The sequence below is a fragment of the Heterodontus francisci genome, chromosome 3 (genome assembly GCF_036365525.1).
Source record: "Heterodontus francisci isolate sHetFra1 chromosome 3, sHetFra1.hap1, whole genome shotgun sequence".
Classification (NCBI taxonomy): domain Eukaryota; kingdom Metazoa; phylum Chordata; class Chondrichthyes; order Heterodontiformes; family Heterodontidae; genus Heterodontus; species Heterodontus francisci.
Window position 1 is genome coordinate 37162519 of NC_090373.1, and position 13818 is coordinate 37176336.

At 40.2% G+C, this 13818-nt stretch overlaps 1 protein-coding gene across 1 annotated transcript in view; it reads right to left on the bottom strand.

Annotated features, from left to right (window-relative positions):
• lrrc1 (leucine rich repeat containing 1) overlaps positions 1-13818 on the bottom strand; it is a 190312-nt gene that overhangs the window by 69360 nt on the left and 107134 nt on the right. The window lies entirely within an intron of this gene.

Consider the following 13818-nt stretch of genomic DNA (forward strand, 5'->3'; position numbering starts at 1 on the left):
AGTTTCACAATGGAAACATCGTATAGGCTGTGTCGGAGGAGGAAATATATTTTTATGTAATACCGACTATGCAGAGATAGATTACAGACGTACATGAATCCATCTGCGTGACTAATCACAACCAGATGTGCCATGAAACTTTACTCCAAGCCGTCCTTTAATCATTATGTGCTACTTTAAGAAACAATTCCACTTAAACACTTAGTTTGGTTTTATTTTTTCAAACAAGCAAACGTTATACAGTAAATCCTTTATTGTTCAACAATTTACTCCTCAACACAACTGATTATTTGGGTATATAAGAAACAACAAACCTGTTATACTCATCAACCCCCTGCTCCTTCCACATAGCCTACCAAAGACTCTATACCAACATTAAATTCCCTAGGGTCAGCTTCTGTGCAGATCAGAGTTGTCCAACCTTTTCGCATGGGTGGGGGGGGGGGGCAGATTACAATTTTTGTCTACATGAGTGGCCGGCGAAACAATTTTGGAAAGACAAAGGCATTAAAAAGTTATCTTACTATTAATCAAAACAACAAATGCACATTTTTGCTAAGAAGCTTTAAATGAGAAGATTAATTTATTGATTTACTCTCTCATCACTACGTTGGACACTGATTTAGTGAGATACCTAGCATTTTTATGCTTGCACAAGTAGTCAATGTCTGCCTGCACACTTGCAGCGACATGGAGTATCCCGGATAGATATCCATCTGTCAGGAGTGATCTTGATCTCTCTCTATGTCTCTCTCGCTCTCCATGTGTTGTTCCCCACCCCCCCACCCCGTGTTGTCCTCTCTCTCTGTAAACCCCCTTCCCCCTCTGTCTCCCCCCTCTTTCACTAACCCCTCTCTTTTTGTTTGCCCCCACCCCACCTCTCTGTTCCCCTCTCTCCCTCTCTGACAGTTGCAGAGAGTGGGAACACTCAGCACAGCAGCTTTGTGGTTGGCCAGTTTGTTTAAAAAATCACAGTGTAAGTTTCACAGCTGACAGCTGAAGCAGGAAAGCGCTTCCCAACTTCAGACAGATCCGGGGTCTTCTGGAAGGCGCGGGGTTTTCAAAAAGGCTGAGCTGCAAGAAGACGTCAAGGGGAAGTTTCCCCTCTCCAGTCATGGAGCCCTGGCGAGAATGAGGAACCGCCCCAGGTACAGTTTACAAATGGAAACTTTTGGTGGGCAGGGTCCTGGCCTGCGGGCCGTATGTTGGACAACCCTGGTGCAGATACTCCTTGATCCCCAAAGAATTAATCATTTCAGCTTTTGCTTGGAGTCTGGTCCACATAGTACTCTGGACAAAAACATTTTTCCAAACTGCCAATCTCACTGGAGACCTACTAATATTATATACTCCAGTCTGTCCTGACAATCTAATCCAGTAATTTCCTCGAGGCTTCTCCCGATTGTCCGCCATAACTCAGCAGAAGATTGGTGGAGACCTTGTAGAGATTGCCATTTACAGTGCTTAGTTTCTGCTGATCTTCCGCCAGAATTAGGGGGAGATCGGGAAACACCCCAGGAAATCATAGCCAATTCAAAAGCCTGAACACATTCTATATTGAGTTACGACCAAGGTGGGAGTTATGCATTGTTAATTCAGTCCCACTACTCCACATATCAAATCACATATCAAATCAAATTTCCCACTTACCCAAGACTGGCAAAATTAAACACTATTTTTCCCCCAGAATAAAGCACACCAAACTAGGTTTCTTTAAACAACAACATTAACTATTTATTAGAAAAGAAATAATAGACCTTAACTACTAACAAGATAAATCTATATACGAAAAGAACCCTTATTCCCTTAACCCTCATGTACACACATTCAAAAATAAATGGTTAACCAGTTTCAAAAGGGGATTCTGGATTCCAACGGTTTCTGAGGAATGGAAGAAATAATAAAATATAATTGAGGTTCACATTCTGGTAGAATGTTTTCAGTACAATGAGGTGTCCCAGAGTCGAATAGTTGGATGCCACTCGAAGCCTCTCCAGGCAAGGTTGGTGAACAGTCTGTGATGGGTAGGTGTTCGCGGCAATTTAACTGCAGCGGGCATCACATAGGTCTTCCATCAGGGGTGTAGCAACAGGTCTGCTTGGGTTTTGAAACAGCAGTCTAGCAGTAGAAGAATTCTTCAGATTTCAGGACTTTCTTACAACACACGAGGCAGCAAGAATCTCACTGGATGCAGAAATTCTTCAGAGACCGAAGGCAACAGGAATCTGCTACCTTTCAAATGCAGGATTCCCTTTCAAGAGATGAGAGTCTCTTTTAAAGAGAGAGGTAACACTTTCTGGGTCTTTTCTCTCTGGTTCCGGGCAGGTCAAGCAAAGGTTTCAAAATGCCTGCTCTTTGTCCAATTCAAAGGTTTTTCAAGTGTCCCAAGTGAAAAAGCACCTTCCTGAACATGGTCTAGAAACAATGTCTCCCCCTTGTCACTCAAGCTGCTCTGACGAAAGGTCACACCCCTGAGATTTCCTTGAAACTGCTGACCTTCCTGTCCTTTTAGAAGTTTAACTCCCTTTCAAAACACCCATAAAGTTCAATGCTTTGTTCTGAACTTCCTTTCAAAACATTGCTGGAATTCTAATTATTTTTGCAGATATTCTTCACTGAGCAAATTCCTTGTTTCATTTTTTTTTTGAAACACATAGAAGTCCAAGATTTTAGTACAAAAATAAAACCTTTTGTGACAATTGGAAACATTCTACTTACTCTGACCCACGTATGGATGTGTTCCTCAAACAGGGTGCCCAAAACTGCACTCAACGTTCCAAAATAATGCTTCATCAGTATTTTTTTTTTTAAAAAGAGAATAGCTTGTTTGGACACAAGTCAAATGCTTTTAAAACAGCTTGATACTTGGTCCACTTTGAGAACACCTTCACTTTGACTGGAAACTTTCAGTAATTGCTTGTCACGCTTAAATTATTTTCCTTCAACCGTTTTATTACTGGGAATCTTTCAATTCTGTCCATTTTTGCTGTTTCAATATAAACAACCTTTTATTTAACCTACGTTCAAGTCCCCCTGCTATTTCTTAGACCATCTACTTAATGAATCTAAAAGTTTTTGAATGCTATTTAAATAATTTTTGTCACTTGGCCACACAGCTTGGTATCAGTAAACTTTACAATTAACAGTCTGCTCCATCATTTACATATGGTGTGAACGGATGATCCAACACAGGTCTCTACGGATCCCGGCGAGTCATCGTCAACTACAGCTTCTATTGTTATCACAATTTACTCCCTGGTGTAAGCTAAGCTGGTTAATTCAACATTCATCAAATGATCGTTAACCTTCTTTAAAATTCTCAAATGTGGAACTTAATCAAGCATCTTCTGAAAATCAAAGAAAGTTAGAGCCACAAAATATCCTTTCACTACTCCTTCAAAGCATTCTGTAAGATTGCAGTGGAATGACCTATTGCTATTAAATATATCACTTCATTCCATAAAACATTTTTTATGCAGAACACGGATTTACTATCATGATGTGGCACTACATAAATGCAAATACTATCACTTGCAATTAAATTCAAGCTAACGACTCCTTATGACCTTGGTTCTCCTTAGGTAAGCCTTCATAGCACCCCATACAATGCTCTCAAGCATTTTCTCCATTACAGATATTGCACTGATTAATCTCGAATTTCCAGATTCACTTCTCAGGACAACATTTATCAACTCCAGCCCTCGGGAAGGACTTCAGTGTTTATGGGATTGCTAAAAAGTTACCACAACATAACCTATTTTCTTGAGCATTTTAAACTCTACCCACCTGGCCTGCACATTTAAACCCGCACATTTCTTCACAGCATATGCTTTACTAACTCTACTTGCGTCATAGAGTCCCGAGCCAAAATTATTTCTTCTGCTTTCTACTTAACTATCCCGAGAGCTACCCGTATACTCACATCTCATTCAATTCCTCCAGACAGAAATTGAGGCAGTTAGGAGAAGTCAATAGGAAAAATTGGAGAAGCAGAAAATCAAAAAGGAGAAACTAAAGAGGTGAAAATCTACCAATATTCATTTAAAAACTCAACTGTTGGTCTTCAACTTGCAGGACATTCAAGCTTTAAGAGCAAGGTCCATTTTAGAAATTCTTCATTCGAAAGATTTAGTTGTCCAAATTGCCAAGATTCTAATTATAGAAACTGAGAAATTCCCTTTTCTGTACCTCTGCACGGTCTGCTCAGAACATATAGTAGTTGCAGTTGATCTTCTGTATCATTCTGAAGCTATCCGTCTTGACTCAGCAGTAACTTTCTCTCCTCTGTCATATTTTGAGTTCAAGCCCAACTTTAGCAACTTGAGCACAGTATTTAAATTGATACTTCAGTTCAGTGTTGAGGGAGTGATGCACTGTCAGAGATGCTATCTTTCAGATGAGAAGATAAACCATTGCCCTATTCATCATATCTGGTCGTATAAAAGATTCCACTGCACTATTTCAAGAGCAGGTAAGTTCTCTTTGTGTCATAAGCAACATTTAAGTGTGTCAAACAACATTGCTAAAAACATGATCTGGTCAATTCTCATTGCTGCTTGAGGGATCTTGTTGTACACAAACTGGTTGCAACATTTCCCATAATTGTAATAGTGACTGCACTTGAAAAGTGCTTCATTAGCACTTCAAGGGGATGTGAAAAATGTTGCAAAAACAAAAGCTCACTATTTCTCTCATCGAAATGTGAAAAGGATGTGCAATTTTCCCCTTCCAATGTCACAGAAGCTTCAACAGTGCCACGACGGTGCATGGGAACCCAGATTAGCAGATGAGGCGGAACACAAGAACTATGAGCAGTAGACCATAATGCCCATCGAGCCTGCTCTGCCATTCAATACAATCATGGCTGATCTTGGGCTTCAATTCCACTTTCCTGCCCGCTCCCCATAACTCGTGATTCCCTGCGAGACCAAAAATCTATCTATCCCAGCCTTAAATGTATTCAATGATGGAGCAGCCACAACCCTCTGGGGTAGAGAGTTCCAAAGATTCAGAACCCTTGGAGTGTAGTAATTTCTCCTCACTTCAGTCCTGAATGATTGACCCCTTACCCTGAGACTGTGTCCCTGTGTTCTAGATTCCCTAACCAGTAGGAACAATCTCTCAGCTTCAAGCCTCTCAAGCCTTTCAGGATCTTGTATGTCTCAATTAGATCGCCTCTCATTCTTCTAAAATCCAGAGAATATGAGTCCAATTTACTCAGCCTCTCATCATAGGACAACCCCCTCATCCCAGGGACCAATCTAGTAAATCTTCGCTGCACTGCCTCCAGTGCAAGTATATCCTTTCTTAAATGTGGAGACCAAAACTGCACACAGTATTCCAGGTGCAGTCTCACCAAAGCCCTGTACAATTTTATAAGACTTCTTTATTCCTGTACTCCAATTCCCTTGCAATAAAGGCCAACATGCCATTTGCCTTCCTAATAGCCTGCTGCACCTGTATGTTAACTTGGTGCATTCCTTGTAAAAGTACCCCCAAGTCTCTCAGAACATCAACACTTACCAGTTTCACACCTTTTAAAAAATATTCTGCTTTTCTATTTTTACGACCAAAGTGAACAACTTCACACTTCCCTACATTATACTCCATTTGGCATTTTGTTGCCCATTCACTTAACCTGTCTGTATCTCTTTGCAGCCTTTCTACATCCTCCCGAGCTTACCTTTCCACCGAGGTCTGTCTCATCAGCAAACTTAGATACATTACTCTGTCTCTTCATTCAAGTCATTAATATAGAGTGTAAATAGCTGAGGCCCCAGCACTGATCCTTGTAGCACCCCACTATTCACTGCCTGCCAACTTGAAAATGCCCCATTTATGCTCACACTCTACTTCCTGTCTGTTAACCAATCCTCTATCCACATTAATATATTATCCCCAACACTATGAGCGCTTATCTTCCCTATTAATCTTTTGTGTGGCACCTTATCGAATGCCTTTTGAAAATCCAGGTCTACTACATCTACTGGTTCCCCTTTATCTACCCTACTAGTTACATCCTCAAAAAACTCTAATAAATTTGTCAAACAGGCTCTCCCTTTAGTAAAACCATGCTGACTTGTTCTAATCATACTATACTTTTCCAAGTGCAATGTTAATACTTCCTTAATAATAGTTTCCAGCATCTTCCCAATGACTGATTTTAGGATAACTGGCCTGTAGTTCCTGGTTTTCTTTCTACCTCCTTTCTTGAAAAGCGGCGCAACGTTTGCCAACTTCCAATCTGACGGGACCATTCCTGAACCTAAGGAATCCTGGAAAATCATAGCCAGCACATCCACTATCTCTGCAGCTATCTCATTTGGAACCCTAGGATGTAGGCCATCTAGTCACAAGGACTTGTCAGATTTTAGTCCTTCAAATTTCTCCAATACTTATTCTCAACTGATATCAATATCCTTAATTTCCTCATTCTTTTTAGCCCCGAGGTTACTGCCTATTTCTGGTATGGAACTTGTGTCTTCTCCTGTCAAGACAGACACAAAATATTTGTTCAATGCCTCTGCCATTTCCTCATTCCCCTTGATGATTTCTCCTGCCTTTAAGGGACCAACATCTACTTTAGCTACTCTTCCTTTTTATGTACTTATAAAAGCTCTTACAATCTGTTTGCATATTGCTGGCTAGTTTACTCCCATATTCTATTTTTTCCCTTTTTATCAACTTTTTGGTGGAAGGAAGTATTCCGACTATGACTCCACCATTCCATACTGCTATGCGCTAGTGTGACAACACACTGCATTACCATCTTTCAATTTCTCCTTGAAGCACAACATCAATTCCTTTCACATTCCAAGGTCAGCCCAAAGTGTTTCTTAACCAATGAAGGACTTTGAAGTGCAGTCACTGCTGTAACCAATTTGTGCATAGCAAGTTCCCAATAACAGCAATGACATAAATGATCAGATTACATGCCTTATTGATGTTAGATAGAAGGTATTATACACCAGGAGAACTCTTCACCTCATCTTTAACCTAGTGCCATATAATCTTTTACATTTACCTGAGGGGACAGATAGGGCCTATGGTTAATGCTACATCTGAAATTCAGCATCTGACATCGCAGCATACCCTCAATACTGTTTAAAGTGTCAGCCGAGGTTAAGTGCTCCAGTTTCTGGAATGGCGCTTGAACCCAGAACCTTCTCCCCCAGATCAAAGGGTTGCCACTGAGCCAAAGCTGAAAATTCGACCCAAACCTTTTTTGGTACACTTCAGATTAGCTGCAGCCCACATCAGCCACAATACTTTCAAAGTGGTAATTTACAAGAGCTCACAGCAACATCAACTGATGCATGGCATTGAAGCAAAACAGTGAAATCGCGAGATCGCTGCAGCCTCCCTAAGCCGCCACAAGCATAACTTGCAGAATTTTCCCAATTAAAATCACAATCATAGGTATCCAATCCTCTAATTGATGCTGGCAATGTAGCATTTACTTGGATGTAAAATAAAGGCCTGGATTTTGTTGTGGTAATTGCAGTATAATATAATATATCAGACACTGGTTTGTTACCGTGCAGTTTATGTAAAAAGACTGTGTGCATCAACACAGGAAGTGATGTAATCTAATATGTGCAGAACTTCGTGTAGAGTGGAAGATGAAACCTTAGATGCAAGACTTGTTCAATAAACTCCCATTATTTTAACCATAGACTCATATATTCCGTACTAAGTCTTGATAGTTATCAGATTATATGGTGGCAGCAGTAAACTGTAGAGAAGATGAAGAAATGTTTGCCTCTACCAGACAACTTGGAAACAAATCGCTGGACTGAACCAAGCTGAGATATGGCCGAAATGGGTCCGGAGGTTTGCAAGGTATCATACTGTATTAGGTCTCACGCAGAAGCAAGTCAAAGAGCAGGTCAGTACGCTGTTGTATGCAATGGGGGAATGTGCAGACGACATTCTCATTACTCAAGGCATAGGTGAAGAGAAGGCTACATATGAAGTTATTAAGGCACTTGAGACTTACTTTAATTAAAGAAAAAATGTCATCACGAAGCGCACCAAATTTAATAAGGATACCCAGCAGAAAGGGGAGTAGTGATTCATTTATCAATGACTTATACAAACTGGCGGAGGATTACAGATATGGCACCTTAAGGGCAGAGCTGATTAGAGACAGGACTGAAGTCAGTGTATTAGATGACACCCTTTCAGATCATCTACAGTCGAAGGATGATCTGACGTTAATGAGTGCAATTCAACTGAGCAGACAAGCAGAGGTTAGAAGTTTTAACCGATCCGTTGTTCGAGGGAACAGGGGGAGTCCGATCTCAACAGCTGCAGACTTAATTGAATTTGTTGAGAAAACAAAAGGAAAAAATGGCAGTAGAAGACAAGAAAGGCGGGAAGAGCATCTAGACGTAGCAGCAACCAACTGCAGTAAGTGTGACTGAGAAAGCCACAAGTGGGAAAATAGTCCCGCCAAAGCAGCTGAATGTTTTTCATGCAAGAAGGGACACTTTCAGTCAGCGTGTCAAAGTAAAAAACCAGCGCTGTATACAATTAAAAGAAAATCCCATGAGAACAAAAACATTAATGATATCCAAATTGTGGAAAATACCATTTTTAGGAGAATTCCAGGAAACAATTGAAAGTTGTTGGATCGAAGAAATTCTTGTGGAAGGAAACAAAACTAATTTTAAACTGGACAGAGGAGCAGCAGTTTCTGTACTATCAGAGACAGAATCGTGGCTGAAAAAGAAAACTGTCAAACCAACAGGTAAAAAAATTATATGGGCTTGGAAGCATTGAATTGAAGGTAATGGGAGAGTTAAAGACAACATCGAGTTACCGGGGAAAGGAAATTTCTGAGACCTTATATGTAACTAAAATTCAAAGTTGTTCCCTCCTAGGTAGGAAGGCCTGCATAGACTTATAACTCATATATAGAGTGGAAGAGCTTGAGTGTAAGGAAGACAAGCCCAGAAATTTTTAGAACTGAATTTCCAAAATTTAGAGGATTGGGGGAAGTTAAAAACAGCATACGATATTTACTCTATGGAAGGAAGCAGATGTTTGTATATACCTAGGAAAGTTCCACATCCACTTCCAGAAAAAGTAAAAAAGGAAATTGAGTTAATGACAAAACAAGGAGTCATCTCACCTGTAACAAAACCTACAGGATGGTGCTCAGGTAGGGTTCCAGTGAAGAAACCCAACGGTTCAATTAAAATTTGTGTTGACCTCACACAACTGAATAAAGCAGTGCAAAGAGAAAAAGATCAAATATCATCAGTAGATGAGAGTTTGGCAAAACTAGGGAGGAGCTCAATCTTTACCAAACTGGATGCAAATAGCGGGTTTTGGCAATTACCCTTAGATGAGGAATCGAAGCTTTTAACAATATTTTAACTCCATTTGGAAGATTCTATTTTAACAGATTACCATTTGGAATCACATCAGTGCCTGAGATCCTTCAAAGGACGAGGATTCTGGAAGGATTGGACAGAATTATTTGCTATATGGATGATGTCTTAATCCGTGGAGCCAATCAAAAAGAAGATGATGCTAGAGTGAGAGCAGAACGATGAAGGTTGGAAGAAGCAAGTCTCACACTGAACGAAAACTGTGTTCTTTCGCAGCCAATGGTAATGTTCCTTGGACATATAATAGATGGGTCCAGTATTGGAGCAGATCCACAAAAGACAAAGGTGATAAAGGAATTCCCAGAGCCTAAAAATGTGACAGAGCTACAGAGATTTATGGAAAATTGTGAATCAAGTTGGAAAATTTCTACCCAATTTAGCCATGATCAATAAGTCGTTACGTCAGTTGTTGAAACACAACAATGTCTGGTGTTGGAAAGAAGTCCAACAGGAATCATTTGAGAAAAATCAAAGAAATGTTAATATCACCGGCTGTGTTCGCTCATAACAACCCAGAGCTATTCACCATCATCGCTGCAGATGCTTGATTTACAGGATTGGGAGCAGTCCTTTTTCAACTGCAGACAGATGGAAGATGCAGACCAGTACATCATGCTTCTCGTTCACTAACTGAGATGGAACAGCGATATGCAGTGTGATGGCCAAGTGAGGAAGGGGTTTCAGGCTCCCCTTTCGCCCCTTCTCTGGTTTGACCGCAATAGGGTTCATCTTTTAAACACAGTGATTTACCTTCCCAACTCAGTGAGCACTTGCGCCCATTACTCTAATTAAAATGACAAATGAACCAGACAGGTTTTCGTGAGTTTCAACAAGATTTAAGTTTATTAATCTCATCACTCTAAACCGGTTAAAATTACTAAAATATGCGACACATCCACGCTCACATGCATACGAGAGGCGCACACACATATACACACACACACACACACACACACACACACAAATAGATAGGGGGGTGGGGGGGAAAGAGTTTGGATGTTAAAGTACAGTTCAGAATAAATTGAATTCAAATACTGAGTTTTAGTGTCCTTGGTTAAAGTTAAAGTCTTGAAGTTCTCACTGGGCCACGTGCACAACTCAGGCTTGCTCCTCTGGCCCCAAAAGGCTGAAGGGAGGCTTTATCCCCGTTTTGGTCATTGTCTGTAAAGGCTCTGTAGTCGTGAGGCTTGGTAACTGCCACTGTAGCTTTGCTAGGACTTTGCTGGAAAGAGAGACAGAAAAAGAGATGCTTCCTTTTTGGAGTTCAGTTACAGTCTCTTCCTTTCTGAGGCACAATTCACAAAACTCTGTTACATCAGCAGGTATGTCATGTGACGGCCTCTGTTTGAAAACAGAAGTTTCTGCAAGATTGTTTGAACTTCAGAATTCTTCAGACATACTTAGTGGGTGGGGGGGGGGGGGGCGCACAATCTGGCATTTTCAAAGTTAAAGGGTGTCGATGGCTTTTGATCAGCACTATTGACAAACCACTCTTGTCAACTGAATCAGAGAGCACCCCCATTGTTTTAGCTAGACTGGGTAATTTACCTCTGTCTCCCAGCCAGCCTTTGTCTTCTCATATGAAAATGGGGTGTGGCCATCTTTTGCTGTTCTATTCTACTTTTTTTTATTTTTAAGTTATTTGTAATGTCCAGTAAAAAGTCTCAAGCAGAGTTCCATACGACAAAATTAGTATTTTCCATTTGGCATGTGGGATTTCCGTCACAATAGTAATAGAAAAAGCTTTAACAGCTATGTGGGCTTGTGAAAAATTCTCAGGTTACATCCTAGGACTTCATTTCAAAATAGAAACAGACCATAAACCACTAGTTACTCTATTAAACGCAAAGGAACTTGTGAAAATGACTCCAAGAGTACAGAGGTTTAGGTTAAGAATGATTAGATTTGATTGGGAAGATTGGGTACGTTCCAGGAAAACAACAGATCACAGCAGACGCTTTATTACATATTTCAACAGCAGGACCTGAAAAAGGAGATATTTTGCTTCTCAAAGTAGAAAATTTAGGCTTGAATGACGACAAAACCACTACCTGCAACAGCTGACATTGAGTGAGATCAGGGATGCATAGAAAACAGACGAAGTATGTGCGAAAATCAGTGAATATTGCTTGAATAAATGACCAGCGTACATGCCACATAACCCTGTTCTAAGACAGTATTACGAACAGAGGGGTCATCCAAGCATAATTGATGATTTACTGATCTACAATGAGAGATTAGTTACCCCTAGAACCTTGAGATTAGACATCTTGGATAGACTGCACCAAGGTCATCTGCATATTACAAAATGTCGAGCCAGGGCATGACATTCAGTATGGTGGCCTGGTATATCGAAATAAATTGAGGAGATGATATGGAGATGCATCACAAGTATGATCAATCGTCAGGAGACAAAAGAACCACTCGTCATCTTCCTTTCTATCTAGACAAAGGGACGTCGAGGTATGGATCTTTTTAAACATACAAGCAAAATGTTCCTAATAGTAGTTGATTATTCAATTGAAGTTAAACAACTACAACTACAAGGTCCAAATTCAGAAGATGTAATCACACCCTTGAGAGAAACTTTTGCTACGCATGGAATTCCAGATACTGTAATATCTGACAATGGGCCACATTTGCAAATGAATATTTCAGAGAGTTAACAGAAATATACAGATTTGTCCATATTATTTGTTTGCCAAGGGACCCTCAAGTTAATGGTGAAGCAGAGAGAGAGGTATGTACTGTGAAGGCGCTGTTTTAAAAGCATGAAGATCTTCAACTAGCACTTCCAAGTCATCGATTGGCATCACTTCAGAATGCTTCAGCCCCATGCGAATTGTTAATGGAAAGAAGGTTGAGGACTCAACTTCCTACACTCACAGGTACACTCAAGCCACAAGTACAAGCAGAAGACTTGGGAAAAGTGAGGGTAAGAGAGGATAGAGATCGGTCAAATCCATCAGAAAATTATGAGAGACGTCATAGAACAAGAAACTTATCAGACATCCAACCAGGGGATTCAGTTTGGGTTCAAGACTAAAATCGGTATGGAGAAGTGGTCGAACAATCACCACATCCACGATCATACATTGTCCAAACTGACCAAGGGGATGAAATGAACAAACAGAAGGTCATTGGTGGTGATATCAAAGAAATAGCAAATGCAGGAGAACAAATCATCTCAAAGGTTTCATGAATCAGTGATGCTGCATTCTGCCATCAACCCAGAGGACAACCCGACTTGAATCATCCAACAGTTTTACTCAAACACTGCAGAGTCAGAAGCAGGAACTAGAAGTCTCAAAACCTCAAACCCCTTCAAAAGAAAGAACAACTTGTTATGGCAGACTTGCGAAAATGCCAGTGATTATCAATCTGAAAAGAGAAGTCAGAGACTTGGGAGGAGATATAGTATAATGTAATATAGTGGACATTGTGTTGTTACTGGGCAGATTATGTAAATAGACTGTGTGCATCATCACAGGAAGTGAATGTATTGCAACCTGTGCAGAACCTCATGGGGAATTGTAGTTGAAACATCAGGTGCAAGACGTATAGAATAAACTCCCGTCATTTTAACCGTCAGACTCATATTCTGTACTAAGCCTTCATAGTGATCAGAATATTACAGTAATGATGATGAAACTATCAACATTTGCAGTCATTAGTCCACTGAAACTGACAACAACTTCAGGAGTTCAGACATGCACAGAATAACGCAGAAATCCAAAGCGACTGTCAGTAAGTCCACATTCCTCCAATGGTGTAGTGTAGAGGTTCCCACCCCTACTGCTGTCTCCCTTGCAATCATGAATTGACAAGAACTTCCACTCTAACGTTGTTGGCCTTGCTGTAAAATCTCTGGGAAAAATTGCATCTTGTTGAATGAGATGCAACTGTTTTTCTTTTAAATGGAGTGCTAACTTCATAATTACTGCTAAACACCCTTACTGGCCCTGAAAAGCTATTATTTTTTATTTGTGTAATGTCAAATGTATCATAATGATAAAAAAACCCATGTATTTTTCAAAACATGACTTTTTTTTTTTAAGTCTGCTTATTTTAGCTTATATTTTGATGTAGTCATACATTTATTTTACGATCTGAAATTTTAAATAAAAAGTGAAGGATTTTAAGTCCTTTTAACTTCTCGATTTACTGCGTGCAAATACTTCAATTTGATCAGTTGCCTACCAGCTATCTGACATTACTGCTGCTGGGCGCTAGGACATCCCCTTGATTTGGCAGCAGATTTAAACTGCTGTCAGGAAAAGGGAAATTCCCCTCACAAAGATTGCCAAATCTCTGTGGGCAGCTTCCAAGGTCAGCAGCAAGCACTCTAGCTTCGCTGCTGACCACAAAACTCAGGTCAACGAGTCCTAAAATAACTGTGCAATATAATAATTAGCTTAAC